Here is an 18,866-nt window from a genome sequence, read left to right as displayed (position 1 = left end):
CTCTTTCCAATAGCTCTTGTTAAACCTGAGTGTGTTGAAAAGGTTTATAATTGTGATCACTCAGATTTTCTTATCATGATGCATCAGTGATGCCTATTGGGGAAATGAAAAGGATAAGATCAAAACCCCACAAGGAATCTAAACCAGTGTTGTTTCAACAGAACAGATTTGTCAAATCTACTGATTCTGATGTATTGAAAAATTTTGCACAGTGTTCAAATCTTGAATTTTTCCAAAAGAAGAAAAGTGAGAAATTTCAACCCTCTGCGTCTAAGCTTGTAACAGAATCATCTTCGATCTGGGTTGAAATGAGAAAATGTTTTTATTGCAATGTCAAAGGACATTTGATTATTGATTGTCCTTATAGGAGAAAACTCAAATTGCCAGATGCTGTTAACAAGGTTTCATTAACTTTTGGGCAATTTGAGACATTTGAACGAAAAGCTAAACAATAAAGAGTTTATCTTAATTCATTGTTAAAGTCTCCTGAAACGTCTCACAGTTCTGATAGTGTCAAATTTTTGAGACAACAAGCTGATAAACCTTTACCAGCTTGGAAACTAAAGATTCCATCAGCCGTTGCTGATCATGTTGAGGATACTGGTCGACCTAAGACTATGGTCTGGGTTCCAGTTTCTCATTAAATTATCTAGTTTTTGTGCAGGGATATCCAAGAAGATCTATCAATGTCATATGGATTGTTGCTAATCAAATTTGTTGATAGTGGATTATCTCGGCACATGATGGGTGTTTTTGTTTAGTTTGATATGATTGTTACTTGCAAAGATTTAAAATTCATAAAATTTCAATAGGCAAACTTGTTCACCATTCATATTTTTAAAATACAAGATTTCTTTTTTGGTGAACAAGATCTTCAAAAGATTTATCCATGTTGGAAGATCATTTTTCATTTTTTGTTATGTTTTTGCAAATTTTTGTTATTGTTTATATTTTTAGGGGGAGAAAATTAGAAAAATCCAAATATATTGTGTTTCTGTATGAAAATATAAAAAATACAAAAATATGTTGTTAATTTTGAAAATTATAAAATTTGAGAAATGTGATTTGACATATATGGGAAATGATAGTACATTGACTTAGCAGACCTAACACATGAATAAACAAGACTAAAAAGTGCCGTAAGATCAATTGCATGATGTGTATGATAGATCGTATAAGTGCTGAAAAGATATAAACCTAAATGCTTGCCAAATCTAGTGGTGTTACATCTTGATGCATAGTTAATATCTGTATTAAGTACCAAAAAGTTTAAAGATTGCTGTGTGTGCATGTGTTCATTTTGTAAAGAAATTCATCTTATTTTTCTTTTTATTTTGCAAAGAAATTCAACTTCATTTTTTCTTTATTTTTATACAAATATTGGATCCTCTCCTGCGCGATAAGATTATCCGACCTGAGGGTTAAGATTTAGATATTCTGCTTTATTTTCTTGATGTTTCGTATAAAGCCTTGGACTTTCTCCACGCGATAATACGGTATTATCCGAATTGACTGTTACCGCCTTATACAACTTCAACTTATTTTTATCTTTTTATTTTGTTAAAATGAAACCTTATCTGCGTGTAGTAATACCGATCTTAAAGGAAAATTTTAACTTTTTGATTTATTTTCTATTTTTTATTTTTGCATGAGTCACAGCTAATCATTTCAAGAAAGAAAAATGAAACACATACATGTGAAATTCACTGTATAAGAGATATAAATATTGTGTCTGATAGGTGGGATCCACATAATATTTGTGCTTAATTGAATCTTAATACGTATCGTAAAGTTACTAACGAATCTTTATAAAGTTTAAAGTGGACAATTATATCTGCAATCATCATTGGGTTACACACTTAATAATGTCAAAATTGAAGTGTCGTTTAGGACGTTACTAGTCAATATGATCCTATGTTCTGATGTTTCTCACAAAAATATGTACTGCTTACATTTACTGCTTTAATTTCTTTTCGTTATTTTGAGAAAAATACAAGAATATGTGTTTTGGTATAAATTTTGAAAAATCAAAAATATTTTGGGTATGTTTTAGCATAAAGTTTGTAAAAACCAAAAAGATTTTTCTTTACAATTTATTTTTGATCTTCCGACAAGCGATATACATTTTCAAATTGTTTATACCGAGTTAAAAAATGTTTTCACCATTACACATTTATTTAGTGCTTAAATGCTAAATCAAGATAAACTTTACGGTTTATTGATGGAATGTGTTGATTGACTGCAGTTTTGAAAGAGTGATGATTATTCAATCCTTGAATCTTCTCAAGATGATGAATTTAAGGTATGGCAGAGTGTTCGAGTTAAACGGGAGTGAAGATACTGATCGTGTGTACAAAATTGATGCTGATAAAGATTAGAGACGTACAACTAATGCTAAGAGGGGGTTTGTTAATGTTTATTCTACATGGCATTACCTGTATAAAGACACACGTGAAGACCAACTGAAAGCGACAAAGACTAAAAGTTAAACGAACTCCAGCAATTGTCAAGGGGGAGTTTGTTAGTACGCGAAATGTGACAAGTGCTGGGAGTTAAACCGACGAGTCGCAAATGAGGCTGATCAAGACTTAATGAATGAGGAGTTAGTGAGTAACGAATGAGGAGTTAGAATATGCGAATGTGCACAGTGTATAAATAGATTGAGTTAGACAGCTAGTTACACAAGTTCATTCATTCTTACGAGACATCGATTTGTACCGTAACTCTGCCGAAATTTCTAATGAGCTTCAACGAGTTAATATTTATATTTTGTCTTCGTACTCGGTCGTTTTCATTCATCGGTTAGCATCGAAACGCACCGAAACTAACTCCGTGCATTTTCGGTTTCGTAGATCAATATCGAGTTCATCGATCCTTATCGGGAAAAACAGTAGTATTGAATATAAGATTGTTAAAGCAAACACAAAGAAAATAAACAAAAGATTCCAATATATTCAATAAATCGTTGATGAACAATGGAACAGTTTATCGGGTTTGCATGGAATGTCTAGGGTTTCGTGTATTCAATAACGGCCGTACTAGGTAACATAAATGAGTAATATTCTCTCAATGATCGTTATGCACCAGTACCACCCTATTTAGAAAACCTAGGACTTTATTTATAGGCCTATAGACATTCCTTCTAGAAACCCTAATGATTACATAATGAATGACAAATAAATAGAAGTGTAAACTGGTCTTCAAATATGATAAATCCTTGTCGAGTAGTGTATACTTGAAACATGTGTTCGAGCAGACTTTACTTAGAATATTTTGAGATCTTTCTTTATTGTATCCATGCTCGACCCACCAAGATGCTCCAATGACTTGGTTCATGTTGGATAGATCGAGTGTTTGCTCGGATAGCAAACTATACTCGATGAAGAACATCCTTGCTTGACAAAGTGTAGCTTTCTCGAAGCCTTCTACACTTAGAAGAATTCCAGAAGATAATCTTACAAGCGTAAGATATCATGCTCGAGGTAGTAATCTTCATGCTCGAGGGTCCAAGCTTGCTCGAAGTCCATACTTAGCCATTTCTTGAGGAGGTTGAGAAGATTCCAATCTTCCTTTGCAAATATCCGACTCAACAATCTCCCCTAGATTGGAACAAGCTCAGATGTACCAAAACATACTTGCATTTAGTTACACATTTGTCAAAATATACTTACCAATCATATGAAAGGAAATAGTCATTACATTACATAATCAGAATTATGCCTTTAAGACATTACAAATCAAATTACAAATTTATCAACTTACAAAATTCAAACCAAAATACATAAAAAGATAAAAACTACAAAAATTCTCAAAGATACTCCCTTTCAGAACACCTCCTGTAGTTCACTATCCTTACTCCAGCCTCCGAGCCCTGTTGAATCTCGCATTTCTAAGCACTACGGCTCGTTGCTTGAACATATACAGCTCTACACCATCCAGTGAGTCCAGTGGTATCTCCACTCCCATAATGTCAGTCAAATCTTGGATGTGTATGAACTACAATTCAGAATCATGCTCCACTATAGCAATCACTTTTCCTTCTGAGTTTATGAGCGACACATTATCACTTTTCTTATTGAACGTGATGCTTGTGATTCTTCCATTTTCTTGAACTTGAGAATTTGGTACCAACATCTCCCTCCTCATAGCAAGGCTCTATCTAAGTGTTCCTTGAGTAGAGCTAGAACTAGATATCTTCTTTTGTGTGCTGGAGCTTGATGATGATCCTTGTTTCTATGTAGTTCCCCTTTTCTCTTCTTGCAAAAATGAATATTCTGATAGTCTTACCTCTCTTAACCTCTTCTCTCTCTTTGTCTTTTCAGCTTTAGAATAAGTCCATTTTCGTTTCCTGTCCAACAAAGGAAATCCTTTAGAGTGTTGTTCATGCAAGAATTTGGAGAGATTATTCCTTTGTTGTCCAGCCAGCCTGTCCTTCTGAAGATAGTCATACAGATCCAACTTGGCCATTTCTTCTAGTTGTTCTCTCATGAACTCTTTAAAATCATCTTTGAACACTATCATGCTTTCCACTCCATCTTGTGTGACCATTTTCAAAGTTTTTGACCTCGAATCAAAATACAGATTTGTTGGCAAATTGAAGTAGTTTCTTTCAGGTTGTTGCCTTTGTTCTTCTGATCTCACTGTTTGCTTGAGGGATCTTGATGATGATGTAGATGGTGTCTTTGAGTGTTTCTTTTCTGATTCATCATACAATCTCTTTATCTCTGACTTGGCTTTCAAGATTAGCTCCATGTACTTTGCTCCTCTTTTACATAATACACCAACCATTTCAGCCGTTTCAACATCCATTAAACCTTCATCTTCTACATGCTCTGGATTATCCTCAACAGGCTATATAACCTTTCCCATCCTTCCTTCTTTTTCCAATTTCTTCTTCTCCTCGTTATATAATCTCAGCTGTCTGTTGTAAACTTCAATCATCTCCTCTTATGATAGATTTTCAATTTCAGCATTAGTCAAGCCTTTTGTTAACAATAGCTTCTTCAAGATTTCAACTCTTTCAGGATCTTCAAACCATTCCTTAACCTTAGCCCTCTTTTGCTCATTTATCAACCTGGCTTTTTCTTCTTCAATCTTTTTCTGCTTTCTTTTTCAGCCCTTAATTTTTCTTTCTTTTCATCATGAGCTTCTTTCACTAATCTAACTTTTTCTTTCAGTATGGTCTTTGAGAGATCTTTGATAGCATTGAAATCATATCCATGTTCAACTGAGAATCTCACTTCAACCTTATACTCTGTTAAGCCCTTTCTACAAATCTTCCTCTCTCCAAGTCAACCTATTTATTGTAAAGTTTATCTATCTCTTCAAATATTTGTCTATTCAGAAAATAGATGACATGCTTGTTCTTAATTAAGTACTTCCTTTTAAAGGTTCTCTTCTTCCACCCTTCAGCTAAGTTAACAACATCCTCTCCTTTCATCAGTTCTAAGTGCTTTAGTTCATATTCCAAACTCAATAAAAATTCTATACTTTCTTGTAATTCTTTTCTTTTCTTTTCTTTTCCCTGGCTTCCATTCTCTCCTTGCCCTTTTTGGCAACAAAATAATCCAGGTCAGCATCAGATAGCTTTTTGACAGTATCAAAGTCTACTCCACAATTCACAAGAAATACAATCCTTAGATCTGATCTTCTTTGTTCATCAAGACTGGCTTGAATATTCTCTCTATGTTCATCAGACACATGAATCTGAGGAGATTTCACTTCCTCTTCTTCTACAAAAATTATATCATCATCAATACCTTCCAATGCCTCAATTCTAGGTTCATTTGATTCAACATTCTTCATTTTCCCCCTTCTTTCATACACTTTCTTCACAGGAGGCTTTCCTTCTTTCATTGTTTTCTGTCATCTAGGTTCAAGGATTTCAACAACTATCTCTTCAATTCTCTCCACGGGTTCTTCAATTATAGGTTCTTCTGTTTCAGTAGGTTCTTCAATTATTGGCTCATTTTGGTTCAATGATGTGTCTTATTCATTTATTTCTTCAACCCTTGGCTCAGGTATATTTTCAAGTAGATTGTGCCAGCCTATCTTCTTCTTGCATTTTTCTAGCAGCCTCCACAGTCTCCTTTGCCGCATTAGTGTTCGGCATTTTATTCGTATTCATATTTGTATTAATGCCTGCAGCGAATTGTGCTGCTATTGCCGGAAGTACTGTCTGCAGTTGCCGAGCAATCATCTCGGACACATCCGCCCCAGATAATGTGTTTACTTTCTTCAAGACCATTCTATAACGATAATTAATTATACCGAAATTAATATTGATTCACTACATAACTTATCTCAAAAGGAATCACATTAGCTAGTGATCATGTATTTCAAATAGTACATTTGTATCACACACGTCTATTCATGTGTCTATTTACCAAGGATAGTACATAGACTTTACCTAATAAAGGTCATTGTTTGCATGTATATATCAAAAGTTGCCACCCAGTGACAAGTAATTTTAACCCGGTAAGGGTCAATATTGTAATAAAAGATCCAAATTGTCCTCCATATCAACATAGCATACTACTAGATAATACCATAATACCTTGTTAACCCGTGCACAGCAGTTCACAACTCGCACAACAATTATTCCAATACGAACCCACCATTGGGCAATTGTTTTGTCTGACACTCCCGTAAATAGGCATCTGACCACTATGAGTTTAAACAGTTTGTTAAAAGTTAGAATGTACTCATACATCTCACTTTACCTCTGAATGTTACTAAATATAACTATAAAATATTCTTTCACCAAGTCAGTTAGTACCCTTAACCAAGCCGGTCTACTAAAGTGATGATTTATTAGTTGGGAGTTAGTATGTTCCATACAAGCCAAGATACGTCTTCGACCCGCCAGCCTGAGGGTTCTCTCCTATAGCAAGTCGAACTAAGTGGAGATGACGTATGAGTAATTGGAGATACTTGCTACACAAATGGTTTGATGAGTTTGCTGGTTAGGGAGGTTCGTTAGGGTCGATAACACTAATGATGTAAAAGATTTTTAAACTATAGCTGGTCATTGGTATATACAAGTGCACGGTCTGTTATAAAATTCAGGACTCGGTAAGGTAATTATTATATTTATAATTTGATAAATCGGACTCGTCACTAGGTGTTTCTCTAGGAATAATGTTTGTTCCTGAACGACGGAAGTAGAAAGATGACCGGAAAGTAGTTTAGTTTACTGTTAGAAAGCGGGTATATATGATAAAGATTAGGCCCAAACTAAGAAGTGTTGTACCCCCTTGAAATAAGTGTATACAGATCACACCTCCTACAGTTCTTTTCTGGGTCTTAAATATTAAGCCTAATCTGTGGTTCTGTCATACAATAAGATCCAGTTTGGACTCGATAGAGAATTCTCAATATCCTCGTTTATAGGCAACATCAGTTCTTCATCCAATACAAAACTGCCTGATCTTGACATCTTTCCGTGCAGCGGTTAGTCATAAAAATATAATATTTTTCGATAGTATGAATTAGAGTAAGGAATATTTTTAATTGGGGCAAAATATAATGTTAATTATAATTAGGTATAATATTAATAAAAATGAAATATAGTATTAATTATAATAAAGTTTAATATTAATTATAATTGGATATAGTATTTATTGCAATAGGATTTATCATTACTAACAATACACTACATACACGTATTCATATACATTATATGTAAGGCCCCGAACCCCGGGAACCCTACAGTTGGTATTCATACAAAATACTTAAGAAAATATTTAAACTTGAAAACGGTTCCTTCCATTAAAACAAACATCTCAGAGTATAATTCAGCGGAAAACATAAATAATAAAATAAGTTCCCAAAAACCCTGGGAATTTTTGCCCAAAACCAATTTAAATATACTTTATAAAACTTTTTGAAATAAAATGTTCAAAAATAAATTTTTCCATCCACGTATGCCCTTCACCGTCCAAGTAGCTTCGTGCACGTCCAAGCGATAAGGCATCCTCTTCCTAACCTGAAACTCACACTAACATGCACAAAAAGTCAGCTTGAGCTGAGTGAGTTCAAGTTTTAAGTAAATAACATCAGTAATAATATTTATGATAGTCATTCCAAAAGTTTAAAAATAAAAAGGGTACGTCAATTAAGTCATCATCACTGATAAATAATCGTTCTCATACATATATATATATATATATATATATATATACACATAAATATATATAAACATCCTTACAAGTACATCTCTCTCTATATATATATATATATATATATAACATCAGGGTCGAGCAAACGTACAACACAAACACGTAACATCTCATCAACTCATGCAAACACAAAGTAGGCATACGCAACATCAGTAGTCGATACGACTACAACATCGCCAAATATAGGCCAAACAATAATGTGTATATATATATATAATATAACATCCCAAGGCCTACCATATACTAGCAAGCCTATGTAAAACAGTTTAAACGTTTCATCAGGAAAATCACTTAGGTATGCATGCTAGCCCAAAACTTGAAAAGAGTGAAAAAGGGGCATCATGAACTCACCTGACACAAGACACGGATTCACCACGAGCTAGAGAATCCCTAAGTAATCCCAAAACTCAAACACCTGTCGGTTTACATTCAGTCAATACTAATGACATCAAGATGACTCGTTTATCCTACGAGACGTTCTAACATGGTTCGAGTTACCTAAACCCTCGACCTCATCAAACTTAATCACAACAGCCCCCGAGGTCTCACACTCACCAAAACGACCCTTAGGTACTCCCGGGAATAAAGAATTCCCAAATTACCCCCCGGAAGCACTAGGTGATACCAATACGCGCGTTTAAGAGTCGTTTAGGCCGTTAACATCCAACTCAGCCTTGTGTGGACCCATTATGATAAAATCACATCCAACAAGCCCACACGATTCAAATGGGTCGGTAACTCGCAAGTACAATGCACCAACTACTCAATAACCGCAATTGCGTGTTGTACCGACCCGTTGGAGTAACCGACAACCAATTCAGCCCCATAACTTATAAAAATGATTTTGCAACAGCCCGTACATCAAACCAAGTGTCCCCGAGCTGAATTGGTTGTTAATCACTTCAACACTCGCGTTTAACGCATCAAACTACAATTCTAGTCAACCGAACACTAACAATCTAACTACAACTAGCTGACCAATCTAACGAACACCAATGAACATGATTTTTAGGTATGATATACGGGACATACCTAGGAAGATTGTGGTGCAAAAACTCACTTCAAACAGCCTCGACAAGAACACAATTGAACATCCACTGGTTAAGCCTAGAACGAAACCTCGATCAATAACAAGTAAAACGTGCAGATTTTAGCATGCGAAGATGCATTTAATTACATAGGGTGACCTTTGAAATAAATTATTAAATTTTTACTAAACTTTAATAAATGCCTTAGGTTTATAAAAGTATTTTTATTATATTTTTCTAGTGGACACAAAAATTATAAAAATTCCTCCAACACAGCAAGATACATGCAGCTATTTCAGTGCGCAAAAAAATGGTTTTATTTTTATAAAATTCATTACCGAACCAAATTAAACGATTCCAATTGGGTTTGATTCTTAACTCAAAATATTAAGTTCCAGAAGTGGAACCAACTAATTTGGACTTGTTAAAAAAGAGTTATGATGTCGGGAAGACAGACCAGAGTCCGTTATCCCGCATCAGCTTTGACACTCGATTTTATAAATTCATAAAAACCATTTAAATCTCGACCAAACATTACATATTATACCTTTCTGGAAACTAGACTCAAAGTAGAACATCATGGAATCAAGAATCGATCAAAAAAAATTGATTATCATCGCGTTAAAGACCCTACAATAAACGTATACGAATCTGTCAGCAAACTGTTATCATCAAAACTCAACCCTAACGTGTTCGATAACGGGTTTAATGGTGAAAAAAACGTGCATGGAAGACTAACCTTTAATTGAAGTTTTACGCTCATGACTTGGCCGGAAAAAAAGAAAAATCGCAGGGTTCTTTTGGCCGATCGGCTGCTGCTAGAGTTAGGGTTAGGTTAGTTTTTTTCTGTTTTTTTTTTTATGTTATATATAAGAAGTTACATCCAAGTCCCTCCAAATTGAAGTATAAGGCATTATGGAAGAAAAGTTAAATGGTTTAACGTACCGAGATAACGTAAAGGCTTCCGAGAAACGTCGGTTAAATCCCGAGAATTGTACATACTTTACAAGCTTTAACTCTTGGAACCGAAATTAACGGGCGTTACATTATACCAGATAAGCACGTGTGCATGTTACATATATATACTTAACATCACCTTTTATACACATATGTTGCCATTTTTACCTATCGGTATGTTCCGCGACTTCTTCCCGAATTCCCTCGTACAAGCAAGTCTGTTATTAAGTTCCAGACCATAATAACTCACTTGTCCTTCTAGTTCATCCCGGTATCCATCAGTATATATCATTACTTATTATTAATTTTTCCCAAAGATAATCGAGCCTACAGTTATATTTTAGGTATCCTAAGGGATAAACTAATCCTTTATAACCAATGGCTCTGATACTAACTTCTGACACACCCCGACTAGCAAATGCGGAAGCGTAAAACAGGAATGTAACAGACACCTCTTGTATCAACCACATTGTTTATAAAGAAATATTACAAACTAATTTATAATATTTTACATTGTTATAACTTCTTTTACAAACTATGTGTTACAACCCAATTCCAGCCCGTTAAGCTGCTTTACCCAGCATTGATCACAAGCCAAACACGTAGCACATTAGCTTTCTACTCCACTTTGCTGGACACCTGAAAAGCATGTTAAAACGGATCAACTATAAATAGTTTGTGAGTTTCACGATTTTCAATGAAATTAGTTGTGCTTACCGTACTATCAGATTATAATCTGTACGTACACGCGCATGTAAGTATGCATGTATGTTTACATGTCTGTATGTACATCTGTATGATTGAATGTACACATATATGTTTGTATATTTACGATATATTTGTACTAAGCAACAGTGAAACCTTGATAGTTGTTCGTGCAACGTGGCTCCATTTCCCACGTCTACAACTGTGGCCCCCGTTCCACCCACAACATATTTCAAGTAACTGCGTTTAATATTACATAATGTGTATGCATTAGTATATAAGCAGGTATAATCACAGTAGATTCTTGGCATTCATGCCATAATCAAGTTAGTTTGTTCAGTTGCAGTAGAAACTTGGCATCAAGGCCATACTCAACTTAGTTTGTTCAGTTGCACTAGACTTGGCATACGTGCCATACTCAACTTAGTTTGTTAAATTATAGTAGAATCTTGGCATTCAAGCCATACTCAATTTAATTTGTTCAATTGCGGCAGAACCTTGGCATTCGCGCCATACTTAATTGAATACGTCATATATAGAATCATGTATATAATCAATAGTACTATCCACATTCTATGGCTCATAATCAATTACTATAGGGCCCTTTCGTGTGTCAGCACTTAGGTAACTCATATGATAGTGCATTTCCAAATGAGTAAATACACATAAACATGTTGTTCACCCCAAAAATTCGTAAAACAGTTTAAAAAGAGGGGTCATGAAACTCACGGTTTAGTAGGTAATCTGTGCGATATTAGCTCGTGGTTTGTTTCTCGTGCTACCACTTATTCCCTATAATCTCCATACTAAGCTGAGCTGTATATCTAGTCTGGGTATGGCTGTCACGCCCATGCAGAACATGTCAATAGGCTTAGATTGTGAAGACGTTCAGTGTCTAATGTTGAAAATCGAACTTGGCTCAGTTTCACCGTTTCACCTGCTGGGCCAAGTTGATCGTTTACGAGTTTAGAAAGCAGTTATGATCACATAAACTTGGTTAAATGTGATGGTTGATAAAATAATTAAATTTATAAAGAAAAATCATAGTTTAGAGGTTTGGATTCGCTACAAGGCTCATTTCCGCTTATTCAATCTGGTTTGGAGAAAAACGCGCATAATTCATCTGAATTGTCCGGATTTCTCACAAAAAGCTCGGCTTTACTTAATTAAGCCAAAAATATGATTTTTGGCACTCTTGATGTTATGATATCCCAGCAGGTTCGTTAATTACAATACTGTCGGTTTTTGTTAGAATCGAATTTGTTTAACTCTCGAATTAGCATAACTAATTATCAGTTTATCGTTGCATTATGCACTTAATAATTAAAATATGTAGATTTTTAAAATTATTTCTGGAAATATTTGTTGATTTAATAATTTATAAAAATTCATTTTATATGTTATTTTTAACCCGTAATCAACCGTTTATACCAAACGACTTCCTAAAAATCAGATAAATTTTTTGAGTGACCCAAATGGCTTCCAAAATACCCTGTAATATGAACTTCACAATATTGCCAACATACCTTTTTGAGCCAAAAACGACCATAAAATCCTGAATAAACGCGAATCCAGAAACCAAATCTAGGGTTCTCCAATTGAGCTAAAAATTTAGATGTGATCATTTGGTGCATTGCCTGAGTTCTCCAGAGAATTTCATAATTTTCAAGCAATTTAAGTATTTTTCACAAATAAAAGCTCATAAGCGGTAATAGTATCACCAAATATTCTCGGGTTATTGAAAAATTACCAAATTTAGGCAGGAACTCATTAATATGATCTCTGATGTCCCTGTAAAGTTGCAAAGGCTAAAAATGATCACATCACAATAGAATCCTAAACAACTCCTAAGCAAGTGTTTCGGTAATACCTTTGCGGTTTTCGGTTGTTTCGACCCCTTTCTTGCTTTTCTGGGTTCTTTTCTTTCTAGTTAAGGTAACTAAAGGTCCTATATCACAAAACCAAGCATGCATCAGCAATCAACCAGACTTGAAACATAGGGTTTTGGTTAGGGCTTCAAACCGAGTTTTTGAACAGTAAAAACGCGATTTAAACCTCTTAATCCTTGTTTATGGCCAAAAATGTGTTTGATTCTGATTTCTAAACATGTTTTGGATCAAAAGATGTTTTTGGATCAGTTTGAAGGTTTTTACATGGTCAAACATGATTTTACTAATAAAACCCTAATCCTATGTTTATCTACATGTTTAAAACAAACTTCAAACTCACAAATCATGTTTGTACCTTGGATGTTTTGGCTGGAAATGAAATATTATTAGGTGGTACAGATGTGGATATGTCAAAAAATGATATTTGAGTTGGTAAGAAACTTAAAGGGGAAGGAAACCAAAAGGAGGTGCCCACCCCCCACTTGTGGCCGCCACCTTAGGGGGGGTCCCTTTGGCCCCTCTCTTGGTAATTTCCTTGTTTTACATGTACTATGTGAAATCCCAAGTCCAAAAACTATTTCGGGTTTGGTTTTTGACAAGAAAAATATATCGGGTATGACAAACAGCGCGAAACGAGTGTTTTTCAGCCAATTTTTTGTAAATTTAGAAAAACATACCATTTGTTTGTAAAAATCCAAAGTATTTTCATGGGTCACTTAAAACATTCCAAATAAATGTTTTATAAGTCTTTTTCGGCTTAGTGGATGATACAATCCTTATGTTTGGAACTATCTTTCTCGTTTAAAGTCATAGCGGGTGGTTAAACGAGTATCTTTTCGTTTAACTGGTTTGCTATAGTAATAAGGCCATAATATCGATATGTTAGATTATAATATACGTATATCACTTATAGATGGCCCTCCAAGATATCCGGGTCATAAACAGACTTGTTTGGTTATTCGTTTGTTCGTTACGTAATACGCGGTTCATCACTTACTCGATAATTAAATACTAAGGCATACTTGGTTTTGTCACGAATGTCACACATAGGAATCATAACAAATTATAATAAAATGTTTTTTTTACCTTTTTAAAGTTATGTCTTGTGATCTTTTATTTGTTTTATGTTTTTCTTATACCTTCTCAACAGCATCTACGGATCTTACCAACACGACACAAAGTTCGCCAATCGTTAGCAATGCATCAATCGGTGACACAAGTTCGCAACACAATATTAATAATGAACGTAAGAACAAAACTCAAAGTTTTATAACATAATTACCATTTCTCCTTTTAAATGTTTTAAATTTTTTTCCAATGTGTTAGAAACTTTGGAACCTATTTTTACTTCTCCCAAATGGAACAAAGTACTGGATCTCGAGTGTCCCCGCAGCTGAAAAACCTAAAATAGATGCAGAATTTAACTACTGGGAAGATGTTGTCACCATGTACAAGTCCTACGCAGAAAAACACGGTTTTGATATCAGGATCTCGACCAAAACCTACACAATTGTGTCCCTTCGCATAGGTACATTGTTTGCTCGAGAAATAGTAAGCGGCATTTCAAACCAATTGACACTGCAAATACTGCATCGTCTTCAAAGCAACGCAACACGAAGAGTAAAGTTACCGGTTGCGATGCATGTAAAAAAGTCAACATTAAAGTTGTAGAAGGCTTAGAAACATACACTTTATATCACTTTAACGAGCCCCACAATCATGGGCTTGTGAGTGAGCATAATATAGACCTAACTAGAGATAAAAGATAGATAGATTTCTCAAATAAGGAGTTCACTCAAGGTCTCCAATCAATGGGGTTCGGTCTAACAAAAGCTCATCGTGTCCAAAGCTCTTTGAAGGGTGGTCAGCACCTTGTACGAGGGACTAAGGATGACTGGAAGAACCATATTCGAGACGTTAGGTGTTACATTGCATACCGGGATGCATAGATGGTTATCAATAAGTTAATTAATAGTAGCCTCCATTTCAAAAACAACTTTTTCGAGTACCTTGCTAACACGAGAGAGCTAAGAAATATGTTTTGGGCAGATGATATATTGCAAAGCAACTACAAGTTGTTCGGCGATGTGTTAGCATTCAACGCTACTTACCATAGTAACAGGTTACTATCCATATTATTATTATATTCTCAATAATTTGCTTAAATATATTTATTAAGAGCCTTAATTTTTATTGTAGCTTTTCTGTCGATCTCGGGCGATTTTCAATTTGCTTGTGATTTTACAGATTTTGTCGATGGTTTCTTGAATCAAGTCAGATCGTGTAATTTGGGTATCTCCAACCTCAGTCCAACACAAGGGTGATCTACATTTCCGTCCGTACAACACTTCATACGGTGCCGCTTGAATGCTACTGTGATAGCTATTGTTGTACGAAAATTCAACCAGTGGAAGACGTTGATCCCAGTTTCCACCGAAGTCTAGTACACAAGCGCGAAGCAAATCTTCTAAAGTTTGAATGGTTCGCTCAAATTGACCGTCGATTTGGGGATGGTAGGCGGTACTTAGGTCAATTCGGGTTCCCCAAGCTTCTTGTACAGCTTGCCAGAAACGAGAAGTGAAATGGCTATCGCGATCAGAAATAATTGAAACGGGTACGCCGTATTGGGATACGATTTCATTGATGTAGATGTGAGCAAGTTTTCATTTTCCAAGTGATCTCCTTTCAGAGCTTCGTTTTAAGCAATACGAATTTGCTCGGTGAGACTAGTTTGGACGATCATTCCAAGTGCTCGGACCCGTAGTGGTTTGATCCTGTCTTTTCTGCTCAAAGCATCTGCCACTATATTAGCCTTGCCCGGGTGGTATCGAATCTCACAGTCATAATCGTTCAATAGTTCTATCCATCTCCTTTGCCTCATGTTTAATTCTTTCTGGTCAAAAATATGTTGTAGGCTTTTGTGGTCGGTGAATACTGTACACTTGGTGCCATACAAATAGTGCCTCCAGATCTTGAGTGCGAAAATAACCGCGCCTAGTTCCAAATCATGGGTGGTATAATTCTTCTCGTGCACCTTTAATTGTCGAGAAGCGTATGCTATGACTTTGTTTCTTTGCATAAGTACGCACCCTAAACCTTTCCGGGACGCATCACAATAAACTACCAGATCATCAGTTCCCTCTAGAAGACTCAGTATCGGGGCCTGGCATAGTTTCTATTTTAGCAACTGAAAAGCCGCTTCTTGATCTTCTCCCCACACATAAGCGCGATCTTTTTGAGTCAAAAGGGTTAAAGATTGGGCTATGCTTGAAAAGTTAGCAATAAAACGCCGATAATACCCAGCTAAACCCAAAAATTGGCGGATTTCTTTCGGTGACTTTGGGGCCTGCCAATTTTAATGGCTTCAATTTTGCTCGGGTCTACATGGATACCATGTCGGTTAACAACGTGCCCTAGAAATTGTACTTCTTGTAGCCAAAATTTACACTTTAACAGCTTGGCATACAACTTTTCCTGCCTCAACAATTCCAAAATAGTTCGTAAATGCTGCTCGTGTTCCTCCTTGGTTTTCGAATATATCAAAATGTCATCAATAAACACGATAACAGATTTGTCGAGATACGGTTTATAAACTCAATTCATAAGGTCCATGAAAACTGCGGGAGCATTAGTCAGTCCGAACGGCATAACTAAGAAATTATAGTGGCCATAACGAGTTCGGAACGCCGTTTTAGACACGACTTCCTCTTGAATCTTAACTTGACGGTAACCGGATCGAAGGTCAATTTTCGAGAAATAGTTTGCCCCTTGGAGTTGGTCAAACAAGTCATCTATTCGTGTAAGAGGGTATCGGTTCTTGATGGTAACTTTGTTTAATTCCTAGTAATCGATGCACATTCTAAAACTTTCATCTTTCTTCTTTACGAACAATACCGGTGCTCCCCAAGGAGAATAACTGGGACGTATAAAACCCTTATCTAACAACTCCTGTAACTGGTTGGATAGTTCTTGCATTTCAGAGGTTGCCAATCGATAAGGTGCCTTAGCAATAGGGGCTGATCCTGGAATTAAGTCTATGCGGAATTCAACCTGTCGGTTCGGTGGTAATCCGGGTAAATCGTCAGGAAAGACATCGGTGTATTCACTTACAACGGGAATGTCTTCTATGCGTTTCTCATCAGGATTCTTTATAGTCACGTTTGCCAGGAATGCCATACAACCTTGGCGTAAACATTTCAACACTATGAGATGAGACACGAGAGGTAATATCGAACCAGACTTCTCTCCATGTACTACAATCACCTCACCGTTCGAAAAGTGAATTTTAACTGTCTTGTCATTACACACAATCTCCGCCTTATACTTGGTTAGCCAGTCCATGCCAACGATTACATCAAAACTTCCTAACTCTACCGGGAGTAGGTCAATAAGGAATGGGTGGTCATTAAGAATAATGGAACAGTTTTGGATTATTTGGTTGACAGTTATGGAGTTACCGTTAGCGAGTTCTATAGTATAGGGATTTGTTAGTTCACTAACTGGCATGTTACCCAGGGATACAAAGCTAGAGGAAACAAAGCTTCAATCGGCACCAGTATCAAATAATACAGAAGCATATTGATCAGAAACAATAAATGTACCTGTTACCACGTTCGGGTCTTGTCGTGCTTCTCCAGACCCGATAACAAACGCGCATCCCCGAGACGCACTTGAAGTCGATGCTTGGTTTCGACCGGTGACTGCTCCTTGATTTAGCTTGGGGCAGTCCCTTCTAAAGTGTTCTGTGCTCCCACATTCAAAACAAGCACGGCGATTCACTACAGTTGAGTCTTGTTGGGCTGGTTGCTGACGAATCAGTTGTGGTCTCGGTAGTTGGGGACGACGGGGTTGAGTTGTTTGAGTTGGTCGGCTCACAATTTCCATACCGATTCGGCAATTGGGACCACCATTGTGTCCAGTCCTTCCATACCTTTGACATATTATCGGTCTACACTCACCCACATGATGAAAATTAAATTTATCACATTTTGGCCACGGTCCCTTGTACCTATCTCGTTTCACTTCAGAACTGCTCAAGACATAATTTTGTATTGTTGGGCGTGCACGTTTATTTGCTGGCCTTCCTTGTGATCCTGATCCATAATTGGTTCGCTTCATACCTGATGATTCCCCGGCCATTCTCAACACTCCGCTTCTTACCAAGTCGAAAGTTACGATGCCGGCCTGAGTCACGGCATTCTCAAATGATGTATGGCCAACAGAGTTCACCAAACTCCTCACTTCTGGGGCTAAACCCCAAATATAACGTTCAACTCGTTTATCTTCAGGAGTTACTAACCATGGTACTAAACGGGCCAATTCATTGAAGCGGTTCATGTATCCCAAATGATCCGCTCCTTTCATCTCCAAACTCCAAAGTTCGTGTTCTAATCTTTGAATTTCGTTCTTTGGGCAGAAATGTTCCAGCATCAGTGTTTTGAGTTCAGCCCATGTCATGCGATTAACCGCATCCTGCCCTTTTATCTGAACTGTAGTGTTCCACCACATCAAAGCATGCTCCGCAAAAGTAGAAGCAACATACTTGACAATGTTTTCCGGTGGACAATTGCTGATATTGAGGACAGATTCAGTCTTTTCGATCCATTTAATCAGCCCGTGTGGCCCTTCAGTGCCGTTGAAATCAATCGGTTTACAAGCCATAAAGTTTTTGATCGAATATTCCCTTCGAGGGGGATTAGGGTTGTTATTGTTATTGTTTGGGTTCGGTGGGGGATTATTGTTGTTGACATTATTTGCATCAGGTGGGGGATTATTATTTGTAACTGTTTCATTGTTGGTTGGGGGAGCATTATTGTTTTGTTGTTGGTTTGTTTGCATATTTGCGTTTACATCGGCAGTTACTTGTGTTACAATAAGCGGAATTACTGCCTGCATTTCCTGAGCAATCATCTCGGCTATTTCTGCCTCAGTCATAGGGTTTGCTTTTTTTGGGGCCAATCTATAATGATAAACAAATATAAGCCAATTAGTACTCATTCCAGTCTACGGCACTGTGTAATAGTAATCATAATAAATGTTGTACAGGTAAATCAGATAACATACTAACATTTCACAAATTGTTCTGTACATTGATATCAAAAGTACAT

Source organism: Bidens hawaiensis, unplaced genomic scaffold, assembly GCF_021521415.1.
Source record: "Bidens hawaiensis isolate Kalapana, Puna unplaced genomic scaffold, B.hawaiensis_p1.1 tig00017856_1, whole genome shotgun sequence".
Classification (NCBI taxonomy): domain Eukaryota; kingdom Viridiplantae; phylum Streptophyta; class Magnoliopsida; order Asterales; family Asteraceae; genus Bidens; species Bidens hawaiensis.
The sequence above is the reverse complement of the archived record's forward strand: the minus strand, read 5'-3'. Positions refer to the sequence as shown.